The sequence below is a fragment of the Tamandua tetradactyla genome, chromosome 24 (genome assembly GCF_023851605.1).
Source record: "Tamandua tetradactyla isolate mTamTet1 chromosome 24, mTamTet1.pri, whole genome shotgun sequence".
Classification (NCBI taxonomy): Eukaryota; Metazoa; Chordata; class Mammalia; order Pilosa; family Myrmecophagidae; genus Tamandua; species Tamandua tetradactyla.
Genome location: NC_135350.1, coordinates 10,288,270 through 10,302,444, shown reverse-complemented (window position 1 = coordinate 10,302,444; position 14,175 = coordinate 10,288,270). Strand labels below are relative to the sequence as shown.

General features: G+C 37.7%; 1 long non-coding RNA gene across 5 annotated transcripts in view; it reads right to left on the bottom strand.

Annotated features, from left to right (window-relative positions):
* The window catches only part of LOC143668031 (uncharacterized), a 42,051-nt gene that overhangs the window by 21,536 nt on the left and 6,340 nt on the right, over positions 1-14,175 (bottom strand). For all 5 annotated transcript variants that reach the window (XR_013168252.1, XR_013168249.1, XR_013168250.1 and 2 more), the window contains exon 2: positions 11,956-12,062. This is a non-coding gene — a long non-coding RNA (uncharacterized LOC143668031). The remainder of the gene's footprint in view (positions 1-11,955; positions 12,063-14,175) is intronic.

Genomic DNA, 14,175 nt, shown 5'->3' with positions numbered 1-14,175 from the left:
GCAGAACCATCGGGATATATACACACACACAGTTACACATACAATTGTGGCAACTGCTTAAGCAGTTGCTGTAAAGCTGCTGCCTTTGCCTCTGATGCTAGAGTTTTAGATCCACAAGACAGGCAGGGAAGATGGATATACAGGGAAGAAAAAGAACAAACTGGAACCCATAAGGGAGAGCAGGAGCCCAGAAGGACGCACTGAAACCCATGTTAGTTCCTGATACCTTTCACCTTAGTAAGTGGGTTCTGGGTTTTTTTAGTAGGTGGGTTCTTGAAGAGACTGGGGCCCTTCTTCATGAATCTAAATACATACAGTTAGCCCAGGAATCAATGAAGTTGAAGGAGGATCCAGATCAGTGCCATACCAAGCCATATTATAGCCTGAGTCAAAAGAAGGAATCAGTAATATTGTTTTAATTTCCTGGCTCTTAAAACAAAACCTTATAATGGGTTGGCTTAAATAACACTTTTAACGGCTCGTGATTTTGAGGCTAAAAGAAATCCAAAATCAAGGCATCAGCAAAGTGATGCTTTCTCCCAGAAGACTGTGGCATTCTGGGTCTGGCTGCTGACAAGCTTTGGTCCTTGGCTTTGCCATCACATGGCAATGCACATGGCAGCATCTTCTCCTTTCTCTTCCATGAACTTCCAGCTTCTGGCTGCTCTCCCTGGCTTTTCTCTCCGTAGCATTCTGTATAAGGTCCCTAATAATAGGCTTAAGACCTATTCTGTTTAGTTAGAACTAAGGCAAATCAGAATACAGGGGTAAAAATGATATTGTCTGTATTTTAAAACTTCAACTTCTGTGTGAGACCAAAGGAAGAGATGTTTATTTTGTCCAAAATTTAAATTTTCTGTAGCACATTAGCTAATTTAACCTTTCTTGTCAGTTTATTTTTAAAACCTAAATACCTGGAACCTAGAATAGGAAATTAGATCTTGTTACCCTGTAAATGTTAATGTAATACCTTGATACATCCCAGAATATTTTGAGCAGAAAATTAGAAAGTATTTGCAAAGTCCTCTTGAGGGACTAGAGAAAAAAAAAAAATATGGAACTATCAAACTTTCCCAGCAGGGGAACTCCTGATATTCTCTCAAGCATTACAGACTCTTAATTTAATAAGCTAAATTCTTGATCTTGAGGATTACTCATATGAAACTTATTTCTGCAATGGTGAAGCTAAGCCTACTTTATAACTATACCAAAGAGTCACCACCAGAGAACCTGTTTTGTTGCTCAGACGTGGCTTTTCTCTAAGCCAACTCTGTAAACAAACTCACTATCCTCCCTGCCATGTGGGACATGACTCCCAGGAGTGTAAGTCTACCTGGCAACATGGGATATGACTCCCAGGGATAAGCCTGGCTTGGCATTGTGGGATTGAGAATGCCTTCTTGACCAAAAGGGGGAAAATAAGTGAAAAATAAATAAATTGCAGAGGCTAAGAGATTTCAAATAGAATCAATAAATCATTCTGGAGGTTACTCTTATGCAAGTTTCTGCAAGATATCACAAATTGCCACAGTATGCCAAGTCCCAATCAACCATGTTCCTGAAAACCCTAAAGAATATCCTGGGCTTTGTCTAAGATTCTGTGAATGTTTCACCTAGTAAGTTTGGTTTTTGCAGTAATTTAAGACCTCTTGATTGTTCCTCTGTCAGGTAAGCCCTGAAACCCGGAGGCACCAGGCTCTCCAAGGACATCTAGCCTATAGGGTCAACACCCCTTTCCAGGATGACGAGGTTAAAATGTTCATTGCCCAGTGTGCTGGTTTGAAACTATTATGTACCCCGGAAAAGCAATGTTTCAATCCTGATCCAATCTTGCGGAGACAACAGCTTCTTTCAATGCATGAAAAAAAATAATAAGTTAGGAATGTGAGAGAAAATACCTCTATATAAACTATGGACAGTAGTTGTAGTACTACTTTAATCATCATTCATCAATTATAACTAATGCAATTACTATTTAAAAAATAGAATTACCAAAAAAAAGTATTATATATTGTAACAAACTTTCTGCACCAATGCCAGTGTTGATGGTGGGTATATGAGAATCCTGTATTTTATACATGATCATTCTGTAAACCCACAACTTCCCTAATAAAATATTTTTTAATAAAAATTTTTTAAAAAGACCTATCCTACCTCAACTGGGTCTCACTTTAACTAAAGTAACTTCCTTAAAAGGTCTTACGTACAACAGCTTCACACCCACAGAAATGGATTAGGATTAAGAACATGATTTTCTGAGATCCATAGCTCCAAGTCACCATAAAAATTGATCATGTCTTTATTTAAAATGTTGATATTTTGTTCATCACAGAATTTTTTGTACTAATTTTTTATCTTTTAAATATTGCATTGAAATATATTTATCTTGATTATTGAGGTTGTGGCACCCCTTAAACTTTGCTCTCAAGGCAGATGTCTCACTCACCGCACCCTACTCCCAGGACTGATGTAGGGGAAAGTGGAGCAGTTACAGGCCTGGCCACTGGTTTGACCACTAGGTGAGCCAGCTAATAAATTACAGCATGTGTGAGGCACAGAACAGCTGCTGTACTACTTCTACAAATCTCCCATAAAAATCTCTCTTGTGGTTCACGCTAACCAGAAACATATTGGAAATGGAATTATGGGAAACGTAGTTCAGCCTAGCTGACTGACATTGTAAAGCAACTACATTGCCTCAATTAAATATTATCAAAATGAATGAGGTACATACATGAAGAAAGATTTGAAATGCATTCAAAAGTTGAGTCACTAAAATATAAAAATTGTCAAATTAAGTACGGGCAAGATAATTGTAAAATTTTAGGGAAAAATATTGATGAGTTTAATCCTTAACGAAAACACAGTCATATAATCTTTCAGCATCTCTCTTTATCACTTATCTCTTCTTTTCCTCACATCCCCAATCCCTCCATCCTATGATTCTATACTTTCACCAGCTAGAACACGATTGGTTCTCCCATTTTCTATGAAGTCCCTCTCCTAAAACTGCATTCCTTCCCCCACCCTAAAAGTTCTCACCAGTGGTTCTCAGACCTGATTGTACATTGGAATTACCTGGGGAACTTTTCAAACTATGGATGTCAGAACGTTGCCTCAAAAAATTCTGATCTGTCTATGGTAAGGGGAGTAATTTTTACACGCTGTTCAGGAGACCAAATTAAAGCCACCGGTCTACATCAATAACTTCTATTCATTCACATTTTAATGATGTAATTTCTTGTTTTGACCCACATACTTCTGAAATTGTTTTCTCAAAGGCCACCTATCTTAGTTTGCCAGGCTGCTTATGACAAACAACAAGCAATAGGTTGGCATAAAGAACAAGCACTTTTTGTCTTATTACAAAACTAAGCCATGCTCTTACTTTTTCAGGGCTGCCATAACAAAATACAACAGACTGGTTGAGATAATTTATTGTCTCATGATTTTGGAGACTAGAAGTCCAACATCAAGGTATCTACAGGCCATGCTTTCCCCAAAGTCTGTAGCATTCTGGGTGTGGCTTGCTGGTAATCGGTCTCTGCCTTTGTCACATGGAAACCTGTTTCCTTCTAGTGCCTCCTGTTCCTTTTACTTCTCTGTCTAAATTTCCTTTGCTTATAAAGACCCCAATCACTTTGGATTAAGGCTCACCCTGATTCAATTTGGTCTCATCTTAACAGGATCTTAAAAGACCTTATTTACAAATTAGTTCACACCCACAGGACCAGGGGTTAGATTTTGAACATATCCTTTGAGGTACATGATTCAGTCCACAACGATGTCCATGTCCTAATCACTGGAACCTGTGAACATGTTATATTAACATGGAAAATGAAACTTTTCGGATGTGATTAAATTAAGGTTCTTGACAAGGTGAAATCATCCCAGATTATCCAGTTCTGGAGAATACAACCTCTTTAATAATCTTCTGTGTGTAAATTATTTGAGCTTTGGAACAACTTTTCACCCAACCTTTCACCTACATAGCACCTCATTCATAATTGACATTCAATAATTATTTGTTGAGCGAAATACTAAATGATTTTACCATATTAAATTCTGTTTCTAGAGTAAAGGACAGTACTTTGAAAGAAAGAGATAAACCTAATATTTCAAAAGAATTCTCAACAAGAATTAGTGACCAAGATATGGGTGGTCAAGGCTAACACTGTTAACCTGGACTTTTCAATTTAGTCCTACCTTTATTTCTTAACTTCATTGAGGCTTAGTTTCCTTAACTATGAAATGAGGTAATTGGCTGGTTATTTCTAATTTAACTAGTTCTAAATTTACTTTAATTTAGAAATACTACTTATGCCAATTAGAAGACTTGAAAAATGAAAACAGAAGTAAGCCAAGCACTAAAGAAACTAGGAGTTTTTGCCCCAGCAGAAAGGGTGCAGGGCTGATAGAAAAAGCAAAAAATAGAGACTTTTTGAGTTGGACAACACAAAATACTGGAAAAGGGCTGTACTCAAAGAAAAGGGGGCACATACATCCTGGAAATTCATGGAGCCACGTATCAACTCTTTATTGACAAACCCAAGGAGAAGGGGTCAAGCTCTGAAAAGGCTTTTTTTTTCTATTCCTTAACAGCTCATTAGATAGAACTGGGAGCACTCACAGGCTCCAGCACCACTCCAGACAAGGGTGGAATTAAGCTTGTCTGAGAGAGAAAATAACTAGTCAAGTGAAAGGAGTTAATTCCCTAAAGGGTGTATCTTTCCCAAGAGAAAGGTGTGGCCCGGCTAAAGTGAAATCCTTCCTTCAAGGTATTCAGGTCCCAGGGACTAGAAAACTGAAGCAAGTAAAGCCATCATACTACCTCACCTCTGTCTCAAGCATGCTCCTGACAGGGAAAGTCTGCTGAAATTCAAGGCACCACATCACTGTAAGCTGATGGGAATCCACAGGCAGACAAGTGGCACATGCTAGGCAGGATAGTAAAAGCACAGAATCTAGAGTCTTCATAGGAAAGTCTGAAAACCTGCTGGGTCTCATCCTCAGGGAAAACTGATGCTAGCCACAATTTCCTCCTGAGACATGGCCTATCTGGTCTGAGAAAATCTGACTGGGGTCTATAATATTTGGGGAGACCCTCCTGAAAAAAAAAAAGGCTCCATATAGGCAGGGCAAGAAACAGAAAAACAATTGAAAAAATTCAAATTACGTAAACAGAACCTATGCTAGAGGTCTAGAATAAGTTGAACTGAATGTCAAAAAAAAAGATAGAGAAAAAAGCCAATCAGCAAGAAAATCCTACTAAGTAAAAAAGTAAAGACAACCTCCAGAATAAACTAATGAAGGAAATCAAATGCCTAGACACCAGCCAAATCAAAAATCAAACCAATGAGTTGTGGGAGGATATACAGAAGACATTTGATGAGCAAAAAAGAAGAACTCAAAAGTTTGGAAAAACAAATAACAGAACTTATGGGAATGAAAAGCACAATGGGAGAGATGAAAAACACAATGGAAACCTAAAATAATAGACTTGAAGAGGTAGAAGAAAGGATCAGTGAACTAGAGGATAGGCCATCTGAAACCCTACTCACAAAACAACAGATAGGGAAAAGAATGGAAAAATATGAGCATGGTCTCAGGCAACTGAATGACAACATGAAGCACATGAATATATGTGTTGTGGGTATCCCAGAAAGAGAAGAGAAGGGAAAAGGAGAAGAAAGACTAATGGGGAAATAATCACTGAAAATTTTCCATCTTTTATGAAAGACAAAAAATTACAGCTCCAAGAAGTGCAGCATATCCCACAAGAATAGATCCAAATAGACATACTCCAAAGACACTTACTAATCAGATTGGCAGATGTCAAAGAAAAAGAATTTTGAAAGCAGCAACAGAAAAGCAAACCATCGCATACAAGGGAAGCTCAGTAAGACAGATTTCTCAGCAGAAACCATGGAGATGAGAAGGCAGTGGTATGATATATTTAAGGTTCTGAAAGAGAAAAACTTCCAACCAAAAATTCTATATCCAGCAAATTGTCCTTTAAAAATGAGGAGGAGGGCGGGCCGCGGTGGCTCAGCGGGCAAGGTGCTTGCCTGCTATGCCGGAGGACCTCGGTTCGATTCCCGGCCCCAGCCCATGTAACGAAAACGGAGAAACAAAATACAATAAAACAAGAAAATGTTTGAAGGATGTTTCCCTTTCTTCCTCTCTTCCTTCCTTCTATCCTTCCTTCCTTCTCTCTGTCTTTCCTTTAAAAAAAAAAAAAATATTAAAAATGAGGAGGAGATTAAAATATTTTCAGACAAACAATTACTGAGAGAATTTGTGACTAAGAAACTGGCTGTACAAGAAATACTAAAGGGAGCACTAGAGGCAGATAAGAAAAGGGAGGAGAGAGAGATCTGCAGAAGAGTGCTGAAATGAAGACTATCAATAAAAGTAAAAAGAGAAAAAAATAGATATGACATATAAAATCCAAAAGACAAAATGGAAGATGAAAGTACTGCCTTTACAGTAATAGCATTAAATATTAATGGGTTAAACTTCCCAATCAAAAGACAAACTGGAAGAATGGATTTACAAACACGACCCATCCATATTCTCCAGGAGACTCATTTTAGACCCAACGACGAAAATAGATTGAAAGTGAAAGGTTGGGAAGAGACATTTCATGCAAACAATCACAAAAGAGCAGTTGTAGCTATACTAATATCTGACAAATTAGACCTCAAATGTAAAACAATTCAAAGAGACAAGGAAAGACACTATGTATTAATAAAAGGAAAAATTCAACCGGAAAATATAACAATCATAAATATTTATGCACCAAGCCAAAGTGCTGCAAAGTACATTAGGCAAACTACTGTCAACACTGAAGGGAAAAATGGACACCTCTACCATAATAGTTGGAGACTTCAATTCCCTGCTCTCATCAATGGACAGAACATCTAGACAGAGTATCAATAAAGAAACAGAATTTGAATAATATGATAAATGAACTAGACTTAACAGAATTTACAGGCCATTACACCCCATAACAGCAGGATACACATTTTTCTCAAATGCTCATGGATCATTCTCAAAGATAGACATATGCTGAGTCACAAAACAAGTTTCAATAAATTTTAAAAAATTGAAATCATACAAAACAGCTTCTCAGATCATAATAGAATGAACATGGAAATCAATTACAGGAGGGCCAGAAAATTCACAAATATATGGAGGCTACAAAATACACTCTTAAATCCCAACCAGTAGGTCAAGGAAGAAATTGCAAAAGAAATCAGTAAATATCTTGAGGCAAATAGAAATGAAAACACAACAAATCAAAATTTATGGGATGTAGCAAAGGCAATGCTGAGTGAAATTTATTGCCTTAAATGCCAATATTATAAAGTAGAAAGAGCAGATATCAAGGAATTAACTGTTCACTTAGAAGAACTAGAGAAAGAACAGCAAACTAACCCCAAAGCAAACAAAAGGAAAGAAATAACAAAGATTAGAGCAGAAATAAATGTAATTGAGAGCATGAAAATAATAGAGAAAATCAACAAAACCAAAAGTTGGTTCTTTGAGAAAATCAATAAAGTTGATTGACCCTTAGCTATGCTGATAAAGAAAATACATTAGATGGAACTGTCAAACTTAGGCAGATGATCCCTGCAATCACTGAGCCATTTGGTTTAAAGCCAACATAGACCTAAACCACCATGGGCCCAGGGATTGGAAAGAAATCCATTGTAGAGTACATAAGCACTCATTCACAGCATGTGCATGTAGTACAGGATATGTAATAGACATTGTACTCATGTCTAGAAAGTCAGCCTTGGTCTAAAGCCCCAACATGATTTTGGAAATCACTAAGTACTCAAATAAAAATAACAAACCCAAAGCTTAAAAACCAACCCAAAGTAAATCAAACCAAACAACCTCCCAAGATCAAGAAATGCAGTGTTTCAAACTCGCTCTTTAGTTTTCCATATCCAACTACATATGCTAGCCCTCTAGATACAGACAAGAATCTAATCAATCATGAATTTGCCACAAGGCTTCTGGTGTCCCAAGTTTATATGGGGTTCTATTACATAGACATGATTGACAAAATCAATGTCCCCAAGGTTGAACTCAATCTGCAGCCACCCTCACCTTCCAAAGGTGGAGTAGAAAGGTTGATATGACATGGCTCCAAGACCCAACTCCTAATCAATTTGTTGTCTTTCTGATGTGGCCAGTTCAACCCTAAGGCTGCACATGTGGCTGGCACCATCAGGTGTGGTCCCCCACTATGAAGAACAAAAGATATTTATATCACACACACCAAAAAAACCCAAAGATTCAGAGGTTGCTTCCCCAGAAATGGGGACAAAGACCAGCCAAGCTTTTCATTATGCCACACAGCCAGATGGGCATTGGGATGTGTCCTCCAGGGTGTCAGTTCTGCTACTCTTGGATACAGGTCTATTTGGCTAGGCAAACATTGTGTGATGGGAGAGAGCACATGGGAGACAGAGTAACCTACCTGCAGGCTGGCAGCGCTAACAAAATCATGGGCCTCCCCAAAGCCAAGTGACAGGCTCAGACAAGGCATAGACTAATCTTTTGGTGTACTTTGGAATTCCCAGTTGCAGCTGCAGTTGCAGTACCCAGGAGGCAGGATTTTTGTGAGGTGGGTTGTTTGTGTATGTGGCGGGGGGAAGAGGGGTGATTGATAGACAGGCCCAACCAATTAAAGTTGACACCAATCACAGGGTTGGAATAATAATAATTTTGTTTAGATATTTCTTGTTACCATATGTCTCCATGTCCTTCTACACCCTACCTGGAAGCAGAAATCTATCCATTAATATTAATTTCAATGTTGTGCTGGTTTGAATTTGTGGACCCCAGAAAAGCCATGTCCTTTAATCGTCATTCAATATTGCTGGCTGCGAGCTTTTTGATTGTTCCCATGGAGATGTGACTCAACTGATTGTGGATATTAATGTTTTTTAAAATTTGATTTATTTTGTATTATGAAACCAAAACAACATACAAACATGAATGTTCTTAACACGCAAACATTCCGTGTATGGTGTATGACCAAGGGTTCACAATATCATCACATAGTAGTATATTCATCACCATGATCATTTTTTAGAGCATTTGCATCATTCCAGAAAAAGAAATAGAAAGAAAAAACTCACATATACTATACCCCTTACCCCTCCCTCTCATCGACTGCTATATTTCCATCTACTCAATAGATTTTAACCTTTGTTCCCCCTATTTTTTTCTATACCACTTACCACTCCCTTTCATACTTCATTAGTATTTCAATCTACTCAATTTACTTTAACATTTGATCCCCCTATTATTTATTTTTGATCCATATTTTTTACTCATCTGTCAATATCATAGACAAAAGGAGCATCAGACACAAGGTTTTCACAAGCACATAGTCACACTGCAAAAGCTGTATCATTATACATTCATCTTCAAGAAACATGGCTACTGGAACACAGCTCTACAGTTTCAGGCACTTCCTTCTAGCATCTCTAATACACCTTAAACTAAAAGGGGATATCTATAAAATGTGTAAGAATAATCTCCAGGATAACCTCTCAACTCTGTTTGAAATCTCTCAGCCAATGACACTTTATTTCATCTCATTTCTCTCTTCCCTCTTTTGGTTGAGAAGATTTTCTCATTCCCTTGATGCTGAGTCCCAGCTCATTCTAAGATTTCTGACCCACATTGCTAGGGAAGTTTACACTCCTGGGAGTCATGTCCCACATAGAGAGGGGAATGGCAGTGAGTTTGCTTGCCATGTTGGCTGAGGGAGAGAGAGGCACCGTTTGAGCAACAAAAGAGGTTCTCTGGGTGTGACTCTTGGGCCTAATTTTAAGTAGGCTGTCTATCCTTTGTGGGGATAAGTTTCATATGAACAACCCCAAGATTGAGGGATCAGCCTATTGATTTGGTTGTCCCCACTGCTTGTGAGAATATCAAGAATTCTCCAAGTGGGGAAGTTGAATTTTCCTCCTTTCTCACCAATCCCCCAAGGGGATTTAGTAAATACTTTTTTATTCACTGTTCAAATCACTCTGGGATTTATCAGGGCATCACACTAGACAAACCTACAAAATCTCATGCCCTATTCAAGTTTCTATGTACTTACGGTGTTCAATTAAACTGTCCATATAAGTTATATTAGGAAATGCACTAGTCAAATAATAAACATTTCTTTCTTTAGCCTCACAATAAAGTTAAGGTTTTAAAATATGAATTACCATCTAGTTTCAACACCCTGCAATACTGACATTCCTTTGTTTTTCCTCATACAAAAACATTTTTAATTTGTATATTTTGTCACTATCATTGTGTACTCTAGGCATTCCTAGATTATACCATCTCAGTCTTTATTAACTATCTTTCCTTCTGGTTTCATTTTTGCCCCCAGGCCTCCTCCCTCTATCATTCTCACATTCTGCTTCATTCAGTGTACTATCATTATTGTGCTGCAATTAGGTAGTATTGTGCTATCCATTTCTAAATTGTTACAATCAGTCCTGTTGCACAATCTGTATCCCTTCAGCAACAATTACCCAAGAGATACATATTTCTATCTCTTGATGGCCTCTGTTCTTAACTGAAATTCTCCAAGTTCATTCATTAATGTTAGTTTATATCAGTAAGACCATAAGGTATTTGTCCTTTTGTTTCTGGCTAATCTCACTCAGTATAATGTCCTCAAGGTCCATCCATATTGTTATATGCTTTATGACTTTATTCTGTCTTACAGCTGTGTAATATTCCATCATATGTATATACCACAGCTAGTTTAACCACTAATCTGTTGATGGATATTTGGGACAGTAGTGATTGAGCCAAGAGTTAAGTAATTTTCCTTTTACTTTCCGTTTTTTTTTTAATTTATTATTATTATTATTTTCTTATGGGCAGGCACCAGGAATCTAACCCCGATCTCTGACATGGCAGACAAACACTCTGCCTGCTGAGCCACCAAGGCCTGCCCTTTAGTTTCCCTTTTTTTTTTTTTTTTTTTTTTTTATTTTTTTTTTTTTAAAGAGAGAGGGAGGAAGGGAAGGAAAGACAGAGAAGGAAGGAAGGATGGAAGGAAGGAAGGGAGGAAGAAAGGGAAACATCTTTACACGTTTTCTTATTTTTTATTATATTTTGTTTGTTTGTTTGTTTTTTACATGGGCTGGGGCCGGGAATCGAACCGAGGTCCTCCGGCATGGCAGGCAAGCACTCTTGCCCGCTGAGCCACCGCGGCCCGCCCTAGTTTCCCTTTTTAAGCACACCTTTGAGTGCCTTTGTTCTCAGAAAAATCACTGGAATGGTCCATTTAGCTATTTAGTTATGCAAATGTAAAGTAAAAGACTAGCATGTCTTTTTATAATAATAAATAAATAAATAAACTGAGAAGCAGTGATTTTAAGGACCTAAACCATTCTAGGATAACATGAAAAATTGTATGTGGGCAGAGTGCTTCTTTTGGATTTCTTTTGGAGAATACTTATTTAAGTATGGATTTAAACTGTGGTGTGCCTGAAATGTGTTACTTATTCATGTGGAAATGTACTCTCATTCAAGCCAAATGTACTCTTGTTGAGAAAGAAGGAGCTGAATCTGGGGTCAGAAGCACCTAAAACTTTACTTAATCATGGAGGTATGTACAAAAAAAAAAACTAGATAATAATGGGTGAAGTTAAATCTGGAATGGACTGTTGGCTTTCACATGGCATTATTTAAGACTGATTAAATATGAGTTTAGGAACCATACTGATACTGGATTATTAAGTTATGAATTTGTTCTCTTTGGTTTCCAGGACAAAACATTCCTAGTCAGGAGGAAGGGAGGTCTCCCCTTAAGTCAGTGGATATTCTTGTTCTTAGACATCCTGGAAAGAAGAAGATCCTGGGATAGTAAAGGCCTAAGAACTGGGGAACTTCTTTCTTTATCTAGGCCATACTTACGTGGAATCTGACTTCAAGCAGTATAGTGGAGTGTGCCTGAGGGCATGCCGAAGACGTGGGATTTTGAAAATGCTAGACTTTTTCACAGAATGCCACAAAGTCTGTAGCTACAAAGGAAAGAACAACTTGATGAAATTTTCTCTCAGTCCATGAATTATAATGATAACTATCATGATAAGCTAACGTTTATATATTTACAGTAATATGGCATAACTATAGTATAGCATTTAGAGTGTACTCTAAATGCTATACTATATAGCATTTAGGAATTGTAATATAATTATCAAAGTACTTGATACGTGCTTATTCATTTATCTTCAAATTCATAAGGTAAATTCTATTATTACTCATTATCTCCATTTAATGGTGGCCAATCTAGTTCCCTATGTAAATTTTGGTAATGTCATCTACACTCCAGTGAATTAAAGGATGAGTTTGTGTCAATGTTTGGACCAGTATAATAATGGACAGCATGGAATTCTTCCCCTTCCAGGGGCTGCAATACCCAGAACAACATTGTGTTAGTTTGCTAGTGGCCAGAATGCGATACACCAGAACTGGAATGGCTTTTATAAAGGGGAATTTAATAAGTTACAAGTTTACAGTTCTAAGGAAGTGAAAGTGTTCAAATTAAGGCTCCAACAAGAGGCTACTTTCACTCAAGAAAAGCCAATGGGTCAAGAACACCTCTGTCAGCTGGGAAGTCATGTGGCTGGCATCTGCTGGTCCCTTGCTCCTGAGCTCCGTGTTTCCAGCCTCCATTCCTGCAGGGGTTCCTCACTTGCTCCTCTGGGGCTGGCTTTCATTTCTTGGCTTCCCTTTGGCTCTCTCCAGGCTCTGGCTTGCTTAACATATCATGGTGATGTCAGCTGGGAGCCAAGCATCTCCAAACACCCATGTCTCTGTTCTCCAAGAGTTGGCATCTGTATCAGTTCTGCTCTGAAGTTTCTGTTGGCTCTGAGGCTTCTGCCATTTCTGACTCTCTCCAAAATGTTTCCTCTTTTAAAGGATTTCAGTAGTCTACTCAAGACTGGAATAGTTGGTGTCACATCTTCATCTAATCATAGGTCACATCCACAAGTGGGTGGGTCACATCTCCATGGAGATATTCTAATAAAAAATTTCCAACCTACAGTATTGAATCAGTATTAAAAGATATGGCTGCCCTCAAAAGATTGGATTGGGATTAAAACAAAGCTTTTCTGGGGTACATAATAGATTCAAACTGGCACAAAGTGTAAGGGACCCCTAATAGCCAAAGACATCTTGAAAAAAAAGAATGAAGTTGGTGGACTCACATTTCCTGACTTTTCTTATTACAAAGCTACAGTGATAAAACAGCATGGTATTGGCACATACAGACATAATGACCAATTGAATCAAGTTGAGAGTTCAGATAGAACCTCACATCTATGGCCAATTGGTTTTTGGCAAGGCTGCTAAGTCTGTCCAACTGAGACAGCACAGTCTCTTGCACAAATGTTGTTAGAACTGGATATCCATATCCAAAAGAACAAAAGAGGAGCCTTATTTTACACTTTATATGAAAATTAACTCAAAATGGATCAAAGACCTAAATGTAAAAGCAGGGCCATAAAATTCCCAGAAGAAAATGCAAGGAAGCATCTTGAAGATCTTGTGGTAGATTTCTTAGACTTTACACCCAAAGCACAAGCAATGAAAGAAAAAGGGAGATAAATTGGACCTCCTCAAAAATCAATAATTTTGTACTTCAAAGGACTTTGTCAAGAGGGTAAAAATACAGCCTATTCAATGAGAAAGAAATATTTGGAAACTACATATCTCATAAGGGTTTAATATCCAGGATATATAGAGAGACTATGTCTCAATGAAAATAGACAAACATCCAATTAAATACTTGACAAAAGACATGAGTAGACATTTTTCCAAAGAGAATATACAAATGGCTAAAAAGCATATGAAATGATGTTCAACATTATTACTATTACAGAAATGCAAGGTAAAACTACAATGAGATTCATTTCACACTTCCTAGAATGGCCATTAATTTAAAAAGAAGAAAAAAACAAAATTTGCAATATGAACACTTATTCATAGTTGGTGGGAATGTAGAATGATACAGCCACTGTGGAAGATAATTTGGCAGTTCTTCAAGAAGCTAAGTATAGAATTGCTATCTGATCCAGCAAACCTGTCACTACATATATACTCAGAAGAACTGAAAGCAGGTATATGAAC